The sequence below is a fragment of the Ochotona curzoniae genome, unplaced genomic scaffold, assembly GCF_017591425.1.
Source record: "Ochotona curzoniae isolate NIBS_2020 unplaced genomic scaffold, NIBS_Ocur_1.0 scaffold_4763, whole genome shotgun sequence".
Lineage (NCBI taxonomy): Eukaryota > Metazoa > Chordata > Mammalia > Lagomorpha > Ochotonidae > Ochotona > Ochotona curzoniae.
The window spans coordinates 8,159,545-8,183,840 of NW_024467123.1; positions in this window are offsets into that span (position 1 = coordinate 8,159,545).

Sequence of the window (24,296 nt, forward strand, 5' to 3'; positions counted from 1 at the left end):
AGTTCAGTAAAAATCGTGCCTCAATACTACAAGCTGCTAAATATAAAAATGAAAATAGGCACGAGACAGCTGAACAGTATCCTATAACCATTTTAAGGTGTATAGCAGCCAGTTATGTATAAACTAAAATTGAAATTTTGATGAAGTAGTCACAGGATGTGGTTAAGAAGTTGCATTTTCTAACATATTGGTCACTCAATACCATGCCAATTAACTTCATGATGTTGTAAATTGTTGTTGAAGTTGTGTTGCGGCTTTTCATTGGAGGGGATGATATTCTGCCAGTTCTGCTTTCAGACCAGGGATGGTCTCCCAATGAAACTGTTGAATTTGTTTGAACAGTAAGATGCTGGACTCTATGCATGGTCCATGCCCGCAATGAAGGAATCATGACTGGTTATAAACTGTACTACTGTAACCATATGGAGGAATCCAACACCAGGGGAGGGCATAAGGAGGGGTTTGAGGAATCCCAGAACTTATGAAACTGTACCATAAAATGGCTGTAAAAAGAAGCTGGAATCATATGAAAAAGCAGGATTGAAACCCAGGCATTGCCATAAGGGATAGGGGTGTCCCACCCATTTTCATCACTGCAGCCATTAATGCCCATGATCGACATTTTCTTTCAACCAGTTAAAAGTAATACATTCTGGTATGTAACATCTGTTTCAGTAATCTGAGAAATGAAAATAAAAATGATCTCATCTGCCTTCTCCAAGTCAAATCATCTGTAGATGTTGAGCCAGGAACTCAATATTTGGATCTATGAGTGATAACATATTATTTCTGATTCCACACTAGCTCCTTGGGTGGCAGACAGTTTCTCACCAAAACTTAATAAATCTGAATGAAGACGCTTCAAGCTCCATGTCAATGAAGTCGCATTGGGAGCCACTTTCCCTTTCTATAGAACTTATTTTTAGGCTCTATGTTGATTATGTGATACACTAATTAAAGAATTTGATAGTTCTTAGAGAATGATATGTTATTCATAGGGTATCTGAAAGGTGTCTGAGAGATAATCTAATTCAAATGTTCTTTCATTAAAGAGAAAATTTGACTTCGATTTTATTTCCAGACTAAAAAGAGGAGGAGGTGACAGATTTTGACTCTAGTGACTAAATGATATAATTAGCAAAAATGTTTAAATAAAGAAAACAAGTGCTTCTGCAAGTGTTATGGTGGAAGATGCTTACCGTAACGTAATCCCTGCCCTCTCTGATTCCCGGGACATGGATTGGATGACAAAACTTTTTGCATCCAAAATAAATGTATCATTTAACCCCCATTTTCTCTGATTTCTTTTTTTTTTTAAATTTTTAATGATTTTATGATGCGGTTCTACAGGCTCTGAAACTTCCCTTACCTGCTTCTCAAACCCCCTCTCTTCCCACTGATATCCCCTATATTATTACAATAGTATAGTTGTTCATAACCAGTCATAAGTCCATAATTCTGCTATTTAAGTGTATCCCGACATTGCAGGCATGGCAATGGCAGAGATCCAGCATCCTATTGTCAAGATGTATTTAACAGTTTCATTGAGAGTCCATCTTTGATTTGGAAGTAGAGATGTATGCTGCATTGTATCGTCCCAGCTGGATATGATAGTCTCTATTAACACAGTTACTATTCATCTCCTTAAATGAAAAGTCACACACAAAAAATCAACAACTGGAAGAAAAATAAAAATTTACAATATCATGAAGTTAAATAACATTTTTGATATGAGAAATAATTATTTTGAGGAAATGAAAATAAAAACAAAAACATCGAAATCCATGTTGGTGAGATGTGCCTCCTGTAGGCAATGGGTAGATGGGTTTTGTTTTTTGATCCAGTCTACTCTCTGGTTTCTGGTTTGGTTTATTTTTAAGATTTTTTTTTTTTAAATTGCAAAGTCAGATATACAGAGAGAAGGAGAGACAGAGAGAAAGATCTTCCGTCCGATGACTCATTCCCCAAGCGACCACAACAGCCAGTACTGCGTTAATCTGAAGCCGGGAGCCAGGAACTTCTGGGTATCCCATACTGGTGCAGGGTCCCAAGGCTTTGGGCCATCCTTGACTGCTCTCCCAGGCCATAAGCAGGGAGCTGGATTGGAAGTGTAGCTGCTGGGATTAGAACTGGCACCTATATGAGACCCTGGCGCATTCAAGGTGAGGACTTTAGCCGCTAGGCCACTGCACCAGACCCCTCTCTGGTTTCTTTTTAACAAAAAATATTTATATATTTCAAAAGCAGGATGGACAGAGGGAATACATTTGCTCATTCACACCACAAATGGCCACAATGGCCAGGGATGGGTCAGACCAAAGCCATGATCCAGGAGCCAGCAACCAGGAGCTGGGCACTTCATCTCCATCTCCAAGATGATTGGCAGGGGCCCAAACATGGGTCACTTTCTGCTGGCAGGGAGCTGGAGAGAAAGCAGAGCAGGAACTCAAATCAGTATGATGAGATGGGATGTTCACCTGGGAAGGGGGCAGCCTAAGCCACGGCACACAACCTTGGCTCTTCATGGGCTTTCTGAAGCATCCTCTCTGCAGCTATGAGTGACCCCGCCATGGGCACAGGTGATGCAGGCAGCAGCTCCCAATAGTCTCTTGCAGCAGCTGCTTTCTCTTCTTCCTTCCTCTTTGAACCTGTCTGGAATGCAGCCAGAACCCCTGGAATTGCAGCAGTATCTTGTATTGCAAGGTGGTTTTGGGAAGGGATGTTATGCACAGCAGAGGACAGGAAGGGCAGGAAGTGGGTCTCTGACCCAGAGCCTCGACAGTCAGCTCTGGAATAATCTCCTCTGTCAAAGTGGACTCAGACCCGACTTCTGTTAGAGCTGGTGGTGCACACGCAGTGAGGGGGAGAGCTCAGCCTGCATCCAGGCGAGATGACAGGAACAGTAAGGGGAGAATGAAGTGGAGAGGATGGATGCACAGAGATCCAGGAAGGTCAGGTGGATGGAAAATTACAAAGCACACGTAGTAGGGAGCGTGCTGCGAGAGCTGCCAGGCAGGGCAGGTGCTGGGTTTGAGTATCTTTGCACTTTGGGTTGACATACGCAATATCTTTTGTTGGAAAGCTTCAGCCTTCCCAGGCAGTAAAGGGGGGTGGGTCATCTCAACCTGGGTTATCTCCTGAAAATCACGCTGGTATTTGTTAACAATCTTTATTTTTGGCAGTAGATTGAATGATTTTTGTTGGTCGTTTATAATTCTGCAAGGACAGGGTTTAGGCTGCTAGGGGTCATACATGACCTGAGTGTATCCCCCAAATTTTCGTGTCATGATTGTGTGACGTTGAGGCAGCAGGACCTTCAAGAGGCAGGCCTACAGAGATTAATTAGCTCACAAGGCCTGCTCTTCCATCATTAGCTGGCGTAATCAAGGAGGTCAAACCTGCATGCCTACATTTAGTATCAATAAGGTAGAGTCTGTGTTTGAGGATGGAAAGAGCTAAGACCCAAAAGAGAATAACTAATCCAGCAACAAATCTATGAGATTGAAGCTTCCAGCCGAGAATGACTGGGGAAGAGCAGGGTTAGATATCTGGAGGCATGCAGAGTGTGGGTGTGCTCTCTTCAGCCGCTTTCCTGGGAGTGAAGATGATTTTTCTTGGCTCCATTGAACTTCCACAGTCCCAGAAGAAGACTGGCTTGTGAAACATACGGAGCTGAGAGGTAACCACATCCTCCGGGGAGAACGCTCATCGTTTCCATCCTTTTCGAACCATTTCTTCCTACTCCCCAGGTGAATGGCTCATTTCCCCTTTTGTTCCTCTTTGTTCCACTGTTATCTAATTTTAAGATTTCTGGGGACTTTTATTGCTGTGAGACATTCTTCTCTGTTCTACTTTTTTATTTCCAAGGGCTTCTAATCATCACTTTACACCTATAGGAGCCGCTTGTGTTACATGAAAAGTGAAAAATACAAAAAAAGTTAATTTTTTAAGATTGTATGGAAAATAACCAATTTGGAACACCTTCCTATGAGTTTCCAGTGATATTCAAAGGTGAAGCGTAATTCTAGCATTTTATTGTGCGCCTCTCCCAAATAAGATTAAATGTGTCCTACGCATTATTGTGTTCAATGAGTTCAACAATATTCTGACAGCCTAAGGTTAGCAGAATAGGAAGAAAAATGAATATTTTTCTAATTGAAACATGGGGTTATTTATTAAATCCTCCCCCAAGAAACTGAAGGAATAATGAGCGTAAGTATGAGACTTTTGCAGGGAAAATAAACAAAACAAACACTCCACAGCAATAGAGTTAACATCTTTTCTAAGTAATTGTCAGAGTGTGGAAGAGTTTACACACACCGCCTGACGAATGCAATGAATCATCAACCCATGGGCATCATTCGGAACTGTGACCTATGCCTGTCCCCTCATCCGCCCCTTGAGATCTAAATGGAGATTTATTAAGGAACAAAATCACTTTTGTTTATGAAGTTCAGGGAACTCAGTTGTTCATATGATCACTAAGTTTTTATCAGAGTAATATGTTTATGTTCAATGCAATTCAATTCAAATCTTTTGGGTAGTGACCATATGATATAAATTATATTGGAGCCTATGAATCAGAGATCTTAAAGATAAGTGTCTTGGGCCCGGCATGGTAGCCTAGTTGGTAAAGTCCTTGCCTTGAACGCGCAGGGATCCCATATGGGTGCTGGTTCTAATCCTGGCAGCCCCGCTTCCCATCCAGCTCCCTGCTTGTGGCCTGGGAAAGCAGTCGAGGTCAGCCCAAAGCCTTGGGACCCTGCACCCGCGTGGGAGACCAGGAAGAGCTCTTGGCTCCCTGATTGGCGCAGTACTGGCTGTTGTGGTCGCTTGGGGAGTGAATCATCGGACAGACAGAAGATCTTTCTCTCTGTCTCTCCTTCTCTCTGTATATCTGACTTTGCAATAAAAGTAAATAAATCATAAAAAAACCAGAAAAAAGATAAGTGTCTTGGTAATTCATAAGTAAACACAAAACTGCAAATCACCACATGTAAAGCTGAACGTAGGACAACATGATGACAAGACTGCACCTGGAGTGGGTGTTTGACACCAATGTCAAGTGGCCAGTGAGATGCCCACTTCCTTTATCAAAATGCTTGACCATCAGCTCTGGTTCTGCTCTGAATTCCAGCTGTTAGCGGGAGGTGCGCTATGGGAAGCAGCAGTCCACAGCTCAAGTCTTTGGAGATCTGGATTGTGCTCTTGACCTTGGCCTCTGGTGTTATCTTTGCTTCAGCCCTGGTGAATGTTGGCCTTTCGGGGATAAATCAAAGGATGAGAATTTGATATCTTAATAAATACACAATCTTTTTAGAACAGGCCAGTTAACTGCTTGTAGATTGACAGAGGGAAACTGAATTAAAGAAGAGCACACTAAAAGAATAAAGGCTAATAATGGGTGAGGTAAAAAGTTTGGGACCTGGCATGATAGACTAGCAGCTAACATCCTACTAGCCTTATATGTGCAGGGATCCCACATGGGTGCTGGTTCTAATCCCAGCAGCCCTAATTTCCGTCCAGCTCCCTGCTTGTGGCCTGGGAAAAACTCGAGGATGGCCCCAAACCTTGGGACACTGCACCTGCGTGGGAGACCCAGAGGAGGCTCCCGGCTTTGGATCAGCTCAGCTCCAGCTGTTGTGACTGCTTGGGGAATGAATCAATGGATGGAAGATCTTCCTCTCTGTATTTACTCCTCTCTGTACATCTGACTTTTCAATAATAATAATAATAATAATAAAAAGCTAGCAGGAGGAGAGTGTGAGAAATGTGCAGATAGAAGAGCATGTGACATCCACAGAAGTTATGCGTATTAGCGATAGCTTACACAGAGGTGATGTGGGGGAGTCAACAGATAAATGTGAAAAAGTAGCAAAGCCAGATCATTTATTTCATTAAGACAGCAAAGGATTTTCAGTGGAAGGGTGTATTATCCTTCTCTGGGGAAACCGAATAAACAGGACATGGATAGATATTGACATAGACAGAGATCTCTAAGAGATTTATTACGAGGTTGACTCACAAGATTATGGAAGCTTAACAGCCCATGATACATTATCTGCAAGCTTGAGAATGAGGGAAGTTTGTACTGTAATTCAGTCGGAGTGTGATTACCTGAGACTAGCAGGAGGTAAGGTGGCGACTACCGGCGTGAGGTAGGAGGTCTAAGCTACAGGGACTGGGGGGCTCGGTGGGGCACAGGCTGCTGGTGCGGAGAAGATGGTGCACCTGCTCTGGATGACAGTACTTGCCTTCCCCCTGACCTTCTGTTTCATTCTAGCTCTCAACGGTTTGGTTGAGGACTGCTCACCCAAGTCAGGATGATCTTCATTTTGTCCCTGATTCCAACTCTAATCTCTTCCTGAAACATCCCCAAAGACACACCCACTAGTCACGTTTGCAAACTCTCCGGGTAGTTTCTGGCTTGCTCAAGTCAGCACCAAGTTAACCGACAAAGAGAACAACAGTTGAGATCTGTGGCGTAAAGGTAGGATCTGGAAGCCATCGAGAATTTAGGAGCTAGGAGAATGCAAAGATGGAGGTGTGGGAAAGACATGGGGAGGATGTTCAGGAATGGTGCACCCCATTCAGGTCTCCCACATGGGTGCCAGGAACTCAGTAACTCAGTCATCCACTGCCTTCCAGGTGCATTAGCAGAAAGCTGACCTGGAAGTATGGTGTAACAGGAGCTGGAACTGCACTCCTATATAGGACGCAGGTGTCCCAAGCTATGGGTTAGTATGCTGTGTCACAATGGCACGATTCTTAGGTTTTGTGTTCGAAAAACCCAATCTTCACTCTGTTAGTAATTCAAAAGGTATGGCATTGGTCTTTAGACACTATAAAAGTATAAAACTGCAGCTAGCACTGTGGCTCAACAGGCTAATCCCCCTCCATTGGTGCAAGCATCCCAAGTGGGTGCCGGTTCACGCCCCAGATGCTCCAGTTCTGATCCAGCTCCCTGCTTGTGGCCCAGGAAAGCAGTGTAGGATGACTCAAGCCCATGGGCCCCTTCACCCACGTGGGAGAACTGCAGGAAGCTCCTGGCTCTTGACCTCTGGCTTTGGATGAGCTGAGCTCCAGCCACTGCGGCCATTTGGGGGAGTAAACCAGAGGATGGGAAATCTCTCTCTCTCTTCATATTTCTCTCACTGTAAATCTGCCTTTCCAATAAAAATCAATTGATCTTTTTAACAAATATAAAGCTATGGGAAACTTCGAGATCCCGTGACTTTCAGATGCTATTTCATGGAAGCGTCACAGGTGGAAAAATTAAAATTATCAGCTAAAACAAGTTTTTGTGGAGTATGATACTCATTTGCCTCTTAATTTTTAAAAAAGCACATAAGAATCATGGAATTGTTTAGCATAATTGATTATTACTTCAGATACTTATATTTTCTTATACATATCTGGTGGTTGACATAAATAAATAAACTTCATTACAAGAAACTCAAACTACAGCATTTATAAGTTTTTACACATAAGCATGAACTCAAAACATTATATGCATAGCATCTAAATTTGCCTTTGAATGACATATTATTAAATGCTTGGCATGACGAAAATGAAAAAAACATAATCTGAATATTACTGTACTGACCAGAACTTATGGAAATATTTCAAAGGACAAATTTGATTGTAACTCAGATTTTTTTTGTAAATTTTCAAGTTTCCAATCTTGAATATTGGGAGAAATATTTTATATGATTTGCATTTAATTAAATATAATTTCTGCATATTTGTAGTGAGATTTTTTTCCCTAAGAACTTAATTCATTTTTCAGTTTGTCCTTTTGACCTTAATTCAAGGAAGTGTTCTTTTATTTTTTTCTAGGTTTTTTCCTCCTCATTTACATCATTTCTTCTGGCTGCTTTCCATTTCTTTTTGATTTTCCTGTCTGAATTTCTTCCATATATTTAAAACACTTTGTCGGATGAATCTCTCAAAGGTTTATTTCACTTTGTCAATTCACTTCCTTTATACTTCCAGTCTGGGACACACCATTACCACTGTAATTAATAGAATAATTCTACTTCATCTCATTTCTCCCTGGGTTTGATTTTTCTAGTGTGTGATTGGTGTTTTTTTAAAAGTGTTATTTTATTTATTGGAAAGGCAGAGTGGCAGACAGGAAAAGAGACACACACAGATCTACCTACTGATTCATTTCCCAAATGGCTACAACAGCTGGAACTTGATCAAAATCCAACCTGGGAACATGAAACTCCATCACAGCCTCCCTCACGGGTGGCAGGGGTCTAAGTACTTGGGCCATCTTCTACTGCTTTCCCTGGCACATCAGCAGGGTGCTAAATAAGAGGTGGAGTAGTCAAGATTTGAACCCGCACCCTGCTATGTCACAATGCTGGCCCGTGTGATTGGCTCCTCCTTGAAAGAGTTGACTATGGCATATGTCCTAAGGTTTTATTTCTTCCTGCTTAATCTTAACATTGTTCTTAATTTCTCTGAAACTTGTTTGAAAGAGAAACAGAAGGACAATGCAACAGAGAATGATCTTCCTAAATGTCTATGACGTGCAGCAGGCCACGTGAAAGTCGGGAGCCTGGAACTGCGTATGGGTCTCCCACATGCTTGGCAGGGACACAAGTGCCTGAACAAGCACCTGCTGCTTTCAAGAATTTACAATAGCAGGAAGCTGGAAACAGAAAGGAAGCCAGGATCAAACCTAGGCTTTATGATATGTGACTTGGCTATCTCAAACATTATCTTAACACTGTACAAAACTTTCCTTCACTTCCTTGTGTGTTGATTTTAACATTTAAAAAGTGACATAAGTCGACTACTAGACAATGCAAACAAGTGTGTTCTGTAAACACTGTGTTTGTCATGCCTTATTAGTACCTTGATTTGTCGTGATCACAGCATTAAAACCTGATATTCATCATTGTATGTCTTCTACTTAACCTGTGTAAAATGACACACATCACTTGCTTATATGACCAAGACATTCTTTGGCAATTTGACATGCAATGGAAACAGAATCATGAAAAGTTCATGTTAATGCAAAGATTCAGAACCAAACCCTAAGAAAACCAAACCAAAAAAAAAATGCAGAAACTGGCAGCATGGAAAAATGTCTTCAAAAACCTCAAGTGTGCCAGGAGGATGATTAAGTCTTCTATTCCTATACAGCCCTAAGAAGCAGAAACACAGACAGTGCGTTATAAAAAGTGCATTTTAGAAATTCAGAGCATGCCAAGAGGAAAATGATAGCTAGCAGAGGTTGTGTGGCTGTGAGATGTGTGGGGGAGGTGTCTTCACAAAATGTGCATGTGAACATTTATAGGAACTTTATTCATAATTGTCAAGAAGCTGGGAGCAACCAAGTTCTCCTTTAATGGCTGAAACATAAACAAATTGACATAATCATACATTAAAATATTATTAGCTGATTAAAAATAGCTATAGGAAGCATCTGAGCCTCTTACCAGAGGTTTAGGGGTAGGTTGTGGATGAAGAGGCTCAGGAAAAATGAAAGGAGTATTGCGAACGATTTTTTTGTTGGCCAGACTGTTTTGCATGATACACATGTGTCATAACATACAAACATCAAAACTCACAGGACAGGAACTGGCATTGGGCACACAGAAGGATCAGGGTGCTGCCTGGGCTACTTTGACGTCACAAGTTGCCTGCGTGGTCATGTGGCAGCGTGCTAGTTCTAGTCCCAGCCACTCTGCTTCTGGTGCAGCTTCTGGCTGACGCGTGCTCTAGTAAGCGATGCCTTGCGTCTCTTCCTCTCCTGGGAGAGACCCAAACTGAGCTCAGGGCTCCTAACTTCAGCCTTGTCTGCCTCTGCTTGTTGAGGGCAGCTGGGGAGTCCCTGCCTTTCAGAAAAACGTACAAACCTCCCCAAATACACAACACAAAGAATAAGCCTAATGTTCACTATGTCTCAACACAGGTCCATAAACTGCAATAAAGTTATACGTTATGGTACCATGTTAATATCAGGGGAAACTTGTGCGTGGATGGGAAGAACTGTGTGGGAATTCTGCTCTTCTTTTCCAATCTAAAGGAATATTGAGATTAAAGTCTTTTAGCTGAAAAACACGTATAACTATCCATCAGCGGAGGAACGTTTAAAAACATACAATAAAGGTAATATTAAAATGGAGACTTATTTGTAAAAAGTGACGAGCTGAAATACTCTCCTATCGCGAGTTCTTTTTATTCTCCTTTCTTAACTGAGAAGTCATGAGATAAATTTTACTGATGATCAGTGCTGATACCTGAGGGGCCAATCTCCTTGAAGTCAGCTTTATGGGCTGCCCTATTCGGCACAGCCAGCTAAGATTGTTTGCTTTCTATTGAGATGTGTTATTTGGCTGAATTTATCACTTAAAAAAAATTACAAGCCTCCAGGGTATTTCTTGTTTTCTCTTCAATTTAGATTTCGTTTTTATATGAGAAGCTCATCACTGATGCCATCGCATCCAGGCCCTTCTGTATTTTATGCACGCACACATATATTGTTATCATTATATACTCATCTGTACGCTGGCTCGTGTGAGTGAGTGTTTATGTACATGCACAGCAGCCCCCAGCATCAGCCATGAATTACTTACAAACTGCAGTACTGCCTGGAAGGTGCTGGGTGGGCCCCTTTCACTGATATTGCGCACCTGAACGTCCGTGAGGCATGCCTTTTCAGATTCTGGGAACCTGATTCTCGGCCTCCAGTTAACTCACACGTGGCTGCATGAATGGGCAAGACTCCATTCTTTAAATGTATACAGTATCACTGGGGGAACTTGTGCAATTGGGAAGCTTGCTCTCACCTATGCTTTGCCTCCCATGGTGGCCAAGTGGAATACGCTATTTTTTGCATGGGTGATTTCTATTTTTGCCTCTGGGTGTAGATTATGATTTTTTTTTTTTTGTAAGAATTGGATTCAGCCCAAGTCAGGATTCAAACCTGATATTTCTGTTTCCTTGGAAACCTGAAAGATACATCCTTCTAAATTATAGGCTTGGAGCTTTTGGCAACTGTGTCTTGTGCTAACTTCCAGGCCAGGCTTAAAATATTGGGAGAAGTCTCTCATTTTTGAGGGTGGGAGTGGACCTCTTCTTATCCTGGTGAATCTTTGATCCCTGGAACTTTCTGTTCTTTATAAAAAAAAAAAAAGGGAGACTCATTGATTTTTTTTTCCCCCAACGAAATTAAAGACTTGCAAGCAGTATGGCAAATTGCCTGGATTTCAGACTTGAGACTTAAGAAAGAGGATGACTTAGGCAAAGGATATGAAATCAGCACAGGAAAGAGTTATCTGGGGTCTGGCGAAAGTTTGTCATTGCCAAATATTAGGAAAAGTAAGAAAGGAGAGCATGAATGCAAGAGGCGGAGGGCAGGTGGAATGGGAAGTATCCTCATGTTTCTAAAACTGTCTATATAAACAACATGGAACATGTTCTATAAAGATAACTATTGCATTAAGCCACCAAAGCCTTATTACTGAAATTGTGTAGTAATGACACAAGGATAAAAACATAGGTTACAAAAGAAACTCTAAAAGGCTGTCCACTTTTAATGAGTTCACACAGAGAAAGATTTCTAGGCAGATTAGTGGACATTTTTAAATGTTTGTTTGGCTTTTATTTATTTAAAGGCAGAATGACAGGGAGAGAGAGAAGAATCTTCTATCTGCTGGCTTACTTCCCAGATTTCCCTCAGAGCCAGGGCTGGCCCAGGCCAAAGCCAGGAGCCCAGAACTCCATCCGTGTCTCCCACGTGGTTAGCAGTGTCCAAGTGACTAAAGCCATCACCTGCTGCCTCCCTGGAGGCACATTAGCAGGAAGTCGGATTAAGAGTTGGCACTCTACACCAGAATATGGACAGCCAAGGCATCAGTTTAACCCAGCACACTGTAAAATGCCCACCCCTAGAATTTATCCAACAAATTACCCTGAACAAATTCACTATGTAGAAAGGAAAAGAAAAATTAACTTGAAATCTTAAATCATGAAGAATTCAGATAACACAAAGACTTCACTGTCTTTCACCAAAAAAGCATAATGCTTTTAGAAGACAGTATTAAAGGATTGTTTGCAATAATTTAAAACGACATACAAGCCTGATGTTCACCCATAATAAATGGAAAAATTGGGAAATTCCTCGTCATGTAGAATACTATGAATAAATCAAAGCATAGCCACTTGAAAAACTATGGCTGAAGCTCAGAAAATTTACTCTACTGTACATATCATGGGATTCTATTTGTAAAAATTCAAAATATGGAAAAACTAGTTACAATTAGGATGAGTATATATGCATTGATACTATGAACAGCAATAAAATTGTTCTCAAACATCTAAAGACAATGATTGCCTCTAGTGGAGAAAGACGAAGTTTGCGTGGTAAGCACATAGTATTTCAGTACCCTCTGGATAGCAGAAAAAAATTATAATTTATAATTTATACTTACAGGCTTAATACTCCACTAAATATACTGTTCAATAAGAAAAAAAAAATAGAGAGACAATGATTCCAAAAGATATTGACAACAATATCTAAATAACAACCAAATCATGTCAATTTTACTCATATATTGAGGGCTTTTCTGAACTTTCTCTATTTGCTGCCATAAATCAGAGAATCAGGGCTGATTCAGCTATTTTGAATTGAGCTGCTGTAAACATATGGGTACAGCTTACTTTGTAACATGCTGACTCCATTTCCTTTGGGTCTATTTTCAGAATTAGGACGGGTTGTAAGGTAGACCTGTTCTCAGATTTTTGAGGAATCTCCATGGTGTCACCCTTCATGGTTGTACCAGTTTACATTCCCATTAACAGTATGTTCAAGTACATTTTTCTTTACATCCTCACCATGTTTTCTTTATTTTTGGATGTTAGCCATTCTAACTGGAATGAGGCAGAACCTCATTATGGTTTCTATTTACATTTGCCTGATGACTAGTATTCCTGAACATTTTTTCACATGTCTGTTGGCCAATTGTAGTCTATCCCTTGAAAATTGCCTGTTCGTGTTCTTTGCTTATTTAAAAAAAAAAACATTTACTTATTTTTTATTGGAAAGGCAGATATACAGAGAGGAGGAGACAGAGAGAAAGATCTTCTGTTGGATGGTTCACTCCCCAAATGGTCTCAATGGTTGAAGCTGAGCCAGTCCGAAGCCAGGGCTTTCTTCTAGATCTCCCATGTGAGTGCAGAGTCCCAAGCCTTTGGGCTGTCCTTGACAGCTTTCCCAGGCAACAAGCGGGGAGTTGGATGGGAAATGAGGCCACTGGGACATGAACCGGCACCCACATGGGATCCTGGCTCATGTAAGGCAAGAACTTTCAGCACTTGGCTACCATGCCAGGCCCCTTTGCTTATTTCTTAACTCTATTGTTTGCTTTGTTTTTTATTGAGTTTCTTGAGCTTCTTATATATGCATGATTTGCAAGTATTTTCTCCCATTCCATCAGTTGCTTGTTCATTATATTGAGTGTTTCTTTTATAATATAGAAGCTTATGAGCTTGATAAAATCCGACTTTGTTATCTGTTCTTTTAAGGTCTTATCCATTCAAGTCTTTGTCTATGCCGATCTCCTTCAGTGTTTCCCATAGGTTTTCCTGTGGGAATTTGATAGTTCAGGTCACATTTAGATTCTTTAAACATAGTGAATTGATTCCTGTATGGGGTTTAAGGTCTTGTTTAATATTTTTGCAAACATAGGTACAATTTTCCCAACACTGTTTGTTGAAGAGACTATTGCTTCTCCAAGCATGATTTCAGCTCAATTATCAATGATTAGTTGATTGTAAATGTACAGATTAATTTATTGAGTTTCTATACTGTTCCATTGGTCTACATGTCTATTACTGTGCCAATTCTAGGATTTTTAAAAAATTATAACTTCTGTATAATGAGTTAAAATCACTTACTGCAATGTCTCTGGCTCTGTTTCTGTTGTTACGTATTGCTTTACTATTTGGAATCTCTTGTGTTCTCATATAAATTTTATGGTAATTTTTCTAGATTTGGAAAGTTCTTGACATTCTGGTTGGAGTTACATTAAATATGTAAATAACAGGGCTGGCATCATGGCTTGTGAACTAAGCTTCTGCCTGCAGCACCAGCATCCCACATGGTACCGGCAGGAGTTCCCCGCTGCTCCACTACTAATGCAGCTCCTTGCTAAAGGCCTGGGAGAGCAGCAGATAAAGGCTTAGGTTTTTGGGGCCCAGCACCCACACAGGACACCTGGAAGAAGTTCCTGCACCTGGCTTTGGACTGGCCTGGCCCCATAGCTTGAGACTATTTGGGAAGTAAACCAGCAAATGAAGATCTCTCTGTGTGTCTGCTTTTTCTCTCTCTGTAACTCTACCTTTCAACAAAAATGAGTACACATATTTAGAAATGTGCAAATTGCTTTGGGTAATATGGACATCCCATGTATCTCATCTTCTCCTAAAAAAAAAAGATATAAGAAGTAAAAATTTCATCAGTTCTTGCCTTTATTTTCTTTGTGTATGTGTAAGATTCCAGCATGAGAATGTGAAACAGTTCTTAAATTGTCAATGTCTTGGGGAGCAAAACGTCAAACCCCAAATTCCCTGCTGTAGACTCCTTTTATTGTCTAAGCCAAAGCCAGATGGAAAATTCCACTTATCATTGCATATAATTTCTACCGTAAGTTCTCAAACATAACCTCTTATTGCTAGGTAATCTTACTCCAGTCCTGCCCTTGACACGTTCTTTCACTGCCTGCAGTAACTAACACATGTTTTGTCACCTCTTGTTAAATACTCCTCAATTTCAACCCTCTGCTCCTTAAAGATGCTTTGCTTGTTCCTTAAGACAAAGATTAGACCCCTTCAACCATCTTGTAAAGGACATAGAAATTGGTTGACACTTGCATCCCTTTTCTCCAGTTACAGAAGAGAAACTGGGCTTTTCTGTTATTTGAGCCTGATTCTTCCATGCATAGTTAGACTCACAGTTCTGGCACAGCCAACACTGGACTTCAGTTCTGCATGAAATGTGTTCTATCAAATCATGACCCAGGAGACTTTTTTTTTTTTTTTTGCAAATATAACCGTCTCCATCTTCTCTCAAATGAAGAAATCTCAATAAGGTTCATACTCTTCTTCCTTTCTACATCTTTCCGTTATTTCTCACATGAAATGGCTATTAGGACACTAAAACAAACAAAAAGAACTGTATGCCTGCCGTGTCACCATGTTCAGCCTGTGTCTTAGTCTATCTCATTTCAGTTCCCACTGGCTGTCAATCCTGTTTGACAATTTTGCCATACAAAATGTTATGTTTTATCATACCTGACATCCCTGTGACCTGATTTTCTTCCAAATCTCCTGACAGCTCACACTCCTATTTTGTAAACTATCTCACCTTCATTTTAACCATTGGAAGGTTGGAAATTTTAAGGTTAAACGCTGGAACTACCTTGCTCTCTACCTCCTAGACTGTACAATGTTAGCCTATGACTAATTACAAACATGATTATTAAACAATCTCACATTTCCAACTCCAACAGCCCATGAGCTCCAGGAAGACCTGAAATGTCCATTTGGCTGTCTCAAATCCAAATGAAACTACACATCTTCAAGATTAAGTTCTGATTGTCTTCCATGGTTATTCAGTTGTATGTTGTGGTGGAAAGTAGGCCAGATATTCAAAATCGTTCAGATACTTCCATTCCTAGCCCTCAATTTATCATCAAGTCCTACTGGTCTATCATTATACTAGCTCATTACAGGCTGTCATTGTCACTACCAAGGGCCACTCAAATGATTTTCGAAGAGGTTGACTCACAGCGTTAGAAAACGTCTTCAAGTCCATTTTCTATGCTGCATTCTGCAGGCTGTTGTTAAACTATAACAATCTACTCTCCCACCTCAACTTAAAAAGCTTCAGTGGGATTTTCTGCACTGCGACAATGCTCCTCATGACCCACTATGCAGTCCTGACATTCTAAGAGTCTAGTTTTCGGACACACAGTGGCCTTGAATTATATCCAACCCTTTCATCCAATTTGTTTCACCTGTGTGTGTACATATGTGCCTTTATGTACATATTTGAGTATACACACACACATATATAGACACATTATGTTTATAGATATATTCTCTTGTCCTGTTTGGAAAGCTATGATGTTTTTCAAAAATTGTGGAAAACCAAAGCGCTAAGATGATTGCTATATAATACAGGTCAAAATTGCTTAGGAAGTGTTGTTGTTCTTTTTGAACGTTTATAACATATTCCTTTCTTTTTCAAGAAGCATACTTTGTCGTGAAATTTGTGGTTATCTTTTCTAGCCAAGTCTAGACATGTTTCCCTGAGAAAGGAAAGTGTATTGCATAGTTTTGTGTATTTTCCACTGTTACATGAAAGTAATTTTATTATACATACAGTTTTGTAAGGCGCTTTCACTCAATGTCATTTTTATATACATAAATGTCACTATGTGTGAGAGTAATATATACATTTACAATGGGATTTTTCCCCATCCAGTGAATATTAAGTGTTTCTGTCTTGGCTTCTTTGGATACTTGAAATAATGTCACAGTGATATCCTTGTATGCTTCCCTATTCATATATATAAGACATGAGAGTAAATACAGGAAATTGAGGGCTTTTAGTGGCTTTTAGGGCTTTTAGGGCTTTTATGTGATCTTGGTTTTTCTGAATACTGTCATATTGATTTTCAATGTGGCAATAGACAGAGTAGAAATTTATAATTTTCTACCTCCTCAAATCCATGATGCTGTTGACCATAAAATTGTATATTACATTCTAAATTTTTCTTACCTGATTACTACATATTGGTTGAAGTTCCCTTCTTAAATTTCTTCAGGTGTCACTTCCCATTTGTCTTTTCTTTTGCTAAGTTTCTCTTCCTTTGCATGATTTTCATTAATCCGGCACTCTTGCTGTATTACATAAATACCCTCTGCTAACTGAAAGCCAATATTAAGCTCATTTTTGCATTTTCAAAAAAAAATGTTTTGAGGGGCCAGTGGGATTGCAGATCAAGTTAATCCTCTGTCTGTGGCACCAGCATCCCATATGGGCACCATTTCAAGTCTACCTGCTCTACTTCTAGTCCAGTTCCCTACTAATGGTGAGGGAAAGCAGTAGAGGATGGCCCAAAGCTTTGGGCAATTGCCCCCACATGGGAGACCCAGAAGGAGATTTTGGCGTCCAGCCCACCTCTGGCCGAATGGTCCATTTGGGGGATGGAACTGCAGATGGAAGATCTCTCTCTCTCTCTCTCTCTCTCTCTCTCTCTCTGTCTCCCCATCTCTCTCTGCTCTCTGTAATTCTTTCAAGTTAAATAAATCTTTAAAAAGTTATTCTGAGATTTAAAAAAAAATTATTTGAAAATCAGAGTTACAGACAGGGGGAAAGGGAGAGAGATAGAGAGAGAGACAGAGAGAGATATCTTGCATCTGCTGGTTCACTTCCCAAAAGGCTGCAACAGCCAGAACTGAGATGAAGTCAGGAGTCAGGAACTTCTTCTAGGTCTTGAGCTGTCACCCCATTGCTTTCCCAAGCACATTAGTAGGGAACTAGATTGGAAGTGGAGCAGTCCAGCCTCCAATCAGTGCCTATATGGGATATCGCTTCAGTGGCGGCAGATTAACCTACTTCATCACAATACTAGCCCCATGTTCTACATTTTAATATATAGGAATATTTTATATTTAATGATAAAATGCATTAATAGTTTTCATTTAGTTTTTGCTATTTATTATTCAAGAAATCTTTTCATACATTAATATTCTCCTGTATTTTCTCCCATGCATTCATTCATATTTAAAAGACTAGACCATGTGGAATTTCTTGTGTTTTAGGTGAAAAGGGTAGCTAACATGATAATTTTTAAAATTGAATAGACTAGAAACTGACAAAGCCTGGCCTAAGGGCCAGCTGCTATTGTTTACACATAGCTTTAATGGGACACATCTCCTGTAATTTATTATGTGCTGCACAGAAGCAACGAGTAGTGGGATCAGCAATCTCATGCCCACAATGCATCGATTATTTGTGATCAGGCCCTTTGAGAAAAATCTGCCCTAGATCCCTGCTGTCAGCTTTGACTCAGCCCTGCCCAGTGCAAATGTTTGAGTTATGAACTAGTGGATGGAAGTTCCTCCCTCCCTCCCTCCCTCCCTCTCTTTCTCTCTGTATATGTGTGTGTGTGTGTGTGTATGTGTGTTTGTGTGAGTGTGCGTGCCTGCTTCTCAAATAGATGCAATTAAGTTTAAAAACACGGATTGTTTGTCAACTGGCCAATGATTTTTCACTGTTTCCTGAAACTGTGATTTGCTATTTACTAAGTTCCCCTTTTTGGTTTGCTTTTTGGCTCTCTCTGTTTCATTGTTGTGATGCATGGGGTCGATAGCAACTGTTCCAATTAGTAGACTTTTGTAACATGGTTCAGTATCCAACAAACCATTTCTCTCCTCCCCTCACACCATATCCTCCACATCTAACTGTATTTAAAAAAAGAAAAACAAAAGTTTCATTTTAAGAAACTTACTAATTTGTCGGATTTAGGATTGCTCTGCTAAGCTCTGTAAAAAATGCATGTAGTTCTATATTTGCATTTGAGAAAGTGTGACACTGAGATACTGGTCTTTCATCCATTAAATGATCGCTCTCTCTCTCTCTCTCTCTCTCTCTCTCTCTCTCTGAAAGTCAGATTTACAGAAATTAGGAGATAGAGAAATATGTTTCATCTACTGGCTCACTCCCCAAGTGGCTCAACAGCCAGAGCTGAGCCAATCTGAAGCCAGAAGCCTGAGCTTCTTCTGGGTCTCCCACATGGGTGCTGCATCCCAAGGCTTTGGGCTGTCCTCAACTGCTTTCCCAGGCCACAAGCAGGGAGCTGCAAGGGAAGTGGAGCAGCAGGGATACAAACCAGTGCCCATATGGGGTCCTGGTGCATGCAAGGCAAGGACTTCAGTAGATAGGTTACCACGCTTGGCCTGACAGATTTCTCTGTTAACACAGACTTTCCCTGTTGTGTTTTGTAGGATTTTGTTCTCACACACCTCAGCATGTCTTTGCTATCTTGCTTCTTAGAAGCACCCACATCCTCCCTTTGTATCTCCGACCTCTCTTGCTGTCTTTCTCCCTTTTCTGTGCTATATGTACCTAATTTCCCAAGCTCCATCATCCCTTAGCTCACTAAATCACTTTTCAAATGTATCTAATCTGCTATTTAGCATGCTTTTTTTTTTAAAGCATTGCCTTCTTTTAAAATATGCCCATTCTTCTTAAAGTTCTCATTTTTTCCCAATCCTTATTTTATCCATGGAAGCTTTTCACCATATTTACTTTAGAATGCTTTTCAAATTATTCTAGACACTCCAATTGTGAATATTTTTCATTTTATCTCTTTTCTAAAGGTGGCCCCCTTAAAAGAATCTATTGTGCCACTTCCAATGATCCCATAGAATGATTTCTAATTATCTCTGCCAATTGATGTGTGTGTGTGTGTGATTATCTGTTATTGTTTGGAGTAGTGTGTTAGAACTTCTCACCTTTAAGATTATGCTCGCTTGCTCTGTTTTTTTTTTTTAACTGGGGATGCAGAGAGAGAGAGAGAGAGAGAGAGAGAAAGAGAGAGAGATCTTCTATCTGCTGCATTATACCACAAATGGTTGCTAAAGGCCAGACCTGAACTGATTTGAAGCCAAGAACCAGAAGCTTCTTTCACGTCTCCCACATGGACTATTTCACACTGATTTTCCAAGCCATTATTAAGGAGAAGAAGTGTAGCAGCTGGGACATGAACCAGCACCCACTGGGGATATTGGTACCTCAGGAAGGGAACTGGCCCACTACAACACCACATCAGCCCAACGCACTGCAGTTTAATTTAGCAATCTACATCCATCTTCCCAGTAGGAATCACCTAAGAGTCCTGGGACAGGATTGCACTTCTCTCTCCCTCTGTGCTTTTGTTGAACCTCTTTTCTTTCATGGTGTTGAGTTCTGTCACCAGCCTCTTCAAATAGCAGATCAGTACCTCTCATCCAGGCTTTGGACACACACCACCCCTGCCCTGTCCACACAACACCCCACCACTCAGCCTGGCAAGTGTTGAGACCCTGCATAATGTCTACTATGGAGGGATTCCATATCTTTGTTTCATTAGCAGCTGTGTTTATTGCATGTTGTCATTGCTGTGTATATCTTGCTCCACATGTCTAGGAAGTTGTGACAGAGAGGCTATATGCATTATGGCTGCAATATGGAAATCAAGTAGGACTTATTCTTCAACCTTCCGCTGTCCCATAGAAAAGGTCTGGGGGATGCCCAGGTACCCTAGGATTGTGCTCCAGCTCTGCTCTTCGTTTCAGCTTCCTGCTGCTGCACAGCCCTGGGTGACTGCAGGTATTTAAAGCCTTGTGACCCGGAGAAGGCTTTGGACTGGGTTCCCAACCCTGACCTCAGCGTAGGGTCAGCCTTAGCTGTTGCAGACATTTGGAGGGTGAGCTAGCAGCTGGAGGATCACAGTATGCTTGACTCTCCAATAAATACAAAAAATTTTAAGAAAAAAAAAGTAAAGAATCATGCAGCCCCTGAGAGTCTTCCCACCCGCACCCCAGCCTTGGCCAGATATCACGACCTGTTCTTAGTGTGTTATTGCCATCCTTCACTCATGAACTGCCTTTGCCTTAAAGCCTAGATACCTCTCCTAGACACATCTTCCTCCAAGTTGTATTATTCCAGAATCTTCTCTGGTGTTCTGTGTTACTGGGACTTGACTAGTCAGGGGCTATCATAATCTTCCTCACCTTGGATCTTAGATGCAAGGGTGAATTTGGCAATTTGCTTTTGTGAGTGGACCCAGATCTTCTACTGTGGAACTTGCTGAATAACAAAGGCAGAATGGGTTTCTGCGAAACTACAGTAGAATAAAACAAAAATCTAACAATGACAAAGCACTTTCCAATTCCAGATTTGAAATGCACATAAATGGTTGTTTCTCAGAATAGGCAGACTTGAAAGAGATTTCTACTGCTTCCCCCAAATACTGGGAAAGTTCATAAATATTGCTTACTCCTTATCAGCAAGATATCCTACTTAAGGCAATGTCTTCCAAAAGTAAGTACAGAGGGAAATAGATTTTTGGAAAATATGTATTTAGAACTGAAACTTTATGACATAACCACACATGTCAGGTGAAAGTTTAACAGGGCTTCTCTTAGAAATTAATGTATAATGTAGATAAACACACATTTCTATGTATAAAAATATAGAAAAAGATTGAGTAAAAGTTTTGTAACGGATGCATTTTGTGTTTGGGAGTTTGTATTCAATCAATGAAAAGAATATTTAGATCCCCAAGAAAAATTAAAACACACATATATGTCATACTGTGAATGATACACAAAGCTATCTAAACACGGGCAAAAAAAGAAACACAGATTATGTGTAAAGAATATAAAATAACAAAGGATGGAAAATGATAACCAAACATTACTAATATTAAAAGTAAATAGATAGAGCATAACATCTAAATATTTTGAGTGAGGATGAAAGCAAAGCAGAATTTGGGATATTTTAAGTGGATGAAATTGAGAACACTACATGTTATCTATGGCATTTGGAAGGAAAACATTATTCTGGGGAACAGCATTGATACACAGTGGGGTTAGTTGCCACTTAAACCACCAGCATCCCATAATGGAGTGCCAGTTTGAGTCCTGGTTGTTCCACTTTTGGTTTATTCCCTCCCAATATACCTGCAGAGGCAAGAGATGATGGCCCAGCTGTTTGGGTTCCTACCCAGGTGGGAGACCCACAAGAGTGCGTGGTGCTTTCATCCTGCTGCAAACCAAACTGTTGCAACCTCTGGAGGGAGTGAAGGAGCAGAGGGAAGCCTGTCTTCTCTCCCTCTCCTGTCTCCCCATCTCACCCTCCTGTATTACTCTGCCTTTCATACACTTAAATAAGTAAAGCTTTAAAAAAAATCCTTTCGTTAACTTGCTAGAAAACACAAAGTGCTGAAGTTACTGTGAAAAATAAAAATAAAGTTTACAATTTGTAAAAATGATATGAGTTTTAAAAAGAAAAGAAGAAAGATCTGAAATATATGACCAAATATAACCTAAAATCATAGGAATGTGATATCTCATGTAAGTATAAAGTGAAGTTGTTAAGTAAATACTCTTTGTAAATGAAGAATCCTCCTAGTATTGCTGCCTTGCCCTTTTGGCTAAGATTAGGTGCAGAACACCCTACCAGCGTATGCAATACCTATACAAGCACATGCATGTGTATTTGTGTATACATAGGCTATATTTTTCTATAAAATGGATTAGAATTGACTTATATTTATACATGGCTATATAAATGTGTACTTATATATTCAGATGACAAAGCATAAAATGCAGTCTAAAATCACAGGCTCTTTTTTTGGTAATTATTTTATTTTGATAATCTGTATCAAAATAGTTGATTAGGGTACAAAGGGGCAAGGGCTACAGGAAAATGGGTAAAACCATTGTTTCCACATTATTATTATTATTATGTTATTTTCTGTATCTGGGATAAAGGGAGAGATAAAGGGAAAAGCCCCACCCAGCCTCCCACCCGTCCCAAATCCCTGATGTGGGGCATGCTCCAAGGCTCCTGCTCAAGTAGTTTTTATAGTTCAACAGTTTTGTATTGCTGCCGGTTACGCCAGTCCAAGCACGATGAAATCTCTCCAGAATCCACTGGTTGACATTGTTTACCTTAGAGTCTCCATTTGCCCAGATTTTCACTGCCAATACTTGGCTGAGGTAGTGGATCAATTTGTTCTGTCCTCCATTCTATGTTGTGATACCAGGTGTCCTCTGCAGGTTGCGATGGACTGCCATATCCCCCGTGTGCACCTGGATGTGCTGTCTACTGCTCCGACTGAGCCTCTGAGAAGGCTCAGCTTTGACATTTGCACTCCATGGTCAGACCAACCATGAAACCTGCACTTCTCTTCATGGATATTTTAAGTAATACAAAACATCTCCTCTCATCTAGTAAAAGAATCAGCTAATATGAATGAAAGCAAAACCAAAATAAAACACTATGTTACGTAGGCTATTCAAAAGGAAAATCAGAGCCCAGCATGATGGCTCAATGGCTAAATCCTTGCCTAGTAACCACCGGGATCCCCTATGTGCACCAGTTCTTGTCTCAGCTGCTCCACTTTCCATGCAGCTCCCTCCTTCTAGCCTGGAAAAAGCAGCAGAGGATGACACAACACCTTGGGATCCTACACCAACATGGAAGATCCAGAAGAAGCTCCAGTCTCTTGGCTTTGGGTCAGCTCAGTTCTGGCCACTTGGGGAGTGAACCAGTGGATGGAGGATCTTTCTCTGTTATCTCCTTCTCTCCGTAAATCTGCCTTTCTATTGAAAATAAATGAATCTTTTTTTTAAAAAAGGGAAAATGAGCTACAAAGTTTCTTGAAAGACAAAAGTTAATGTATAAATTCAAGGAAAGCTTAGTAAATGAAAAGCAAGTATAGAAGTGTACTTAGTGATTATTGTCTTCGTTCTTGTTCTGAAAGCCCTGACAAAGAAGCTGACAGTTTGGTTTAAATGAAATAGAGCCCACGTCTCAATAAAGGGCTGACACTCAGCTCTGCCACCAGCAGTTATTCCAGCAGTAAAACCCCTCACCTTGCTTTAATGACAGTATCATCAGTTTAAACCTTGACAATGGCCAATAACATAAACAAAACTGACGGTGGAGTCACAGGTGGCTGGCTAACCTTATCCTGAGACACATCTCAAGAGGAATTTGAGAGTGATTTATGCCACTGAGAATGAGACTCACAGGAAAAAAAATTCCCTCACAACATTAGCAATATCTTGAGTCTGTATGCTTAAAATAGCTTCCAGATGAGATAAACCTCTTCTTTCTCTGACCAGGGATGTGTCATGTGTGGGTCTCCATTACTTATCTGCAGCACCTGCAACTTGGACAGAACAAAGGGCTGGAACTGTAGAAATGCAACATCCTCCTGACTTGGCATCTGAACAGGGGGGCTTCCTGTATTATAACTGGGAATGTTGGACTCTCTTGAAAGGCTAGTTAAAATTAACCAAACATGAAACCAACAAAAATGTGCTAAAACATTATAACTAAAAAAAAATGAACAAATAAAAACATTGTGTTAAACAAATCTATTTTTTAAATTTGAAATGTAGAGTTACAGAAAGAGCAAATTTCATCCAGTGGTTCACTCCCCAAATGATTATATTATCTGGGGTTGTGTCGGGCTGAAGCTAGGAGCTTC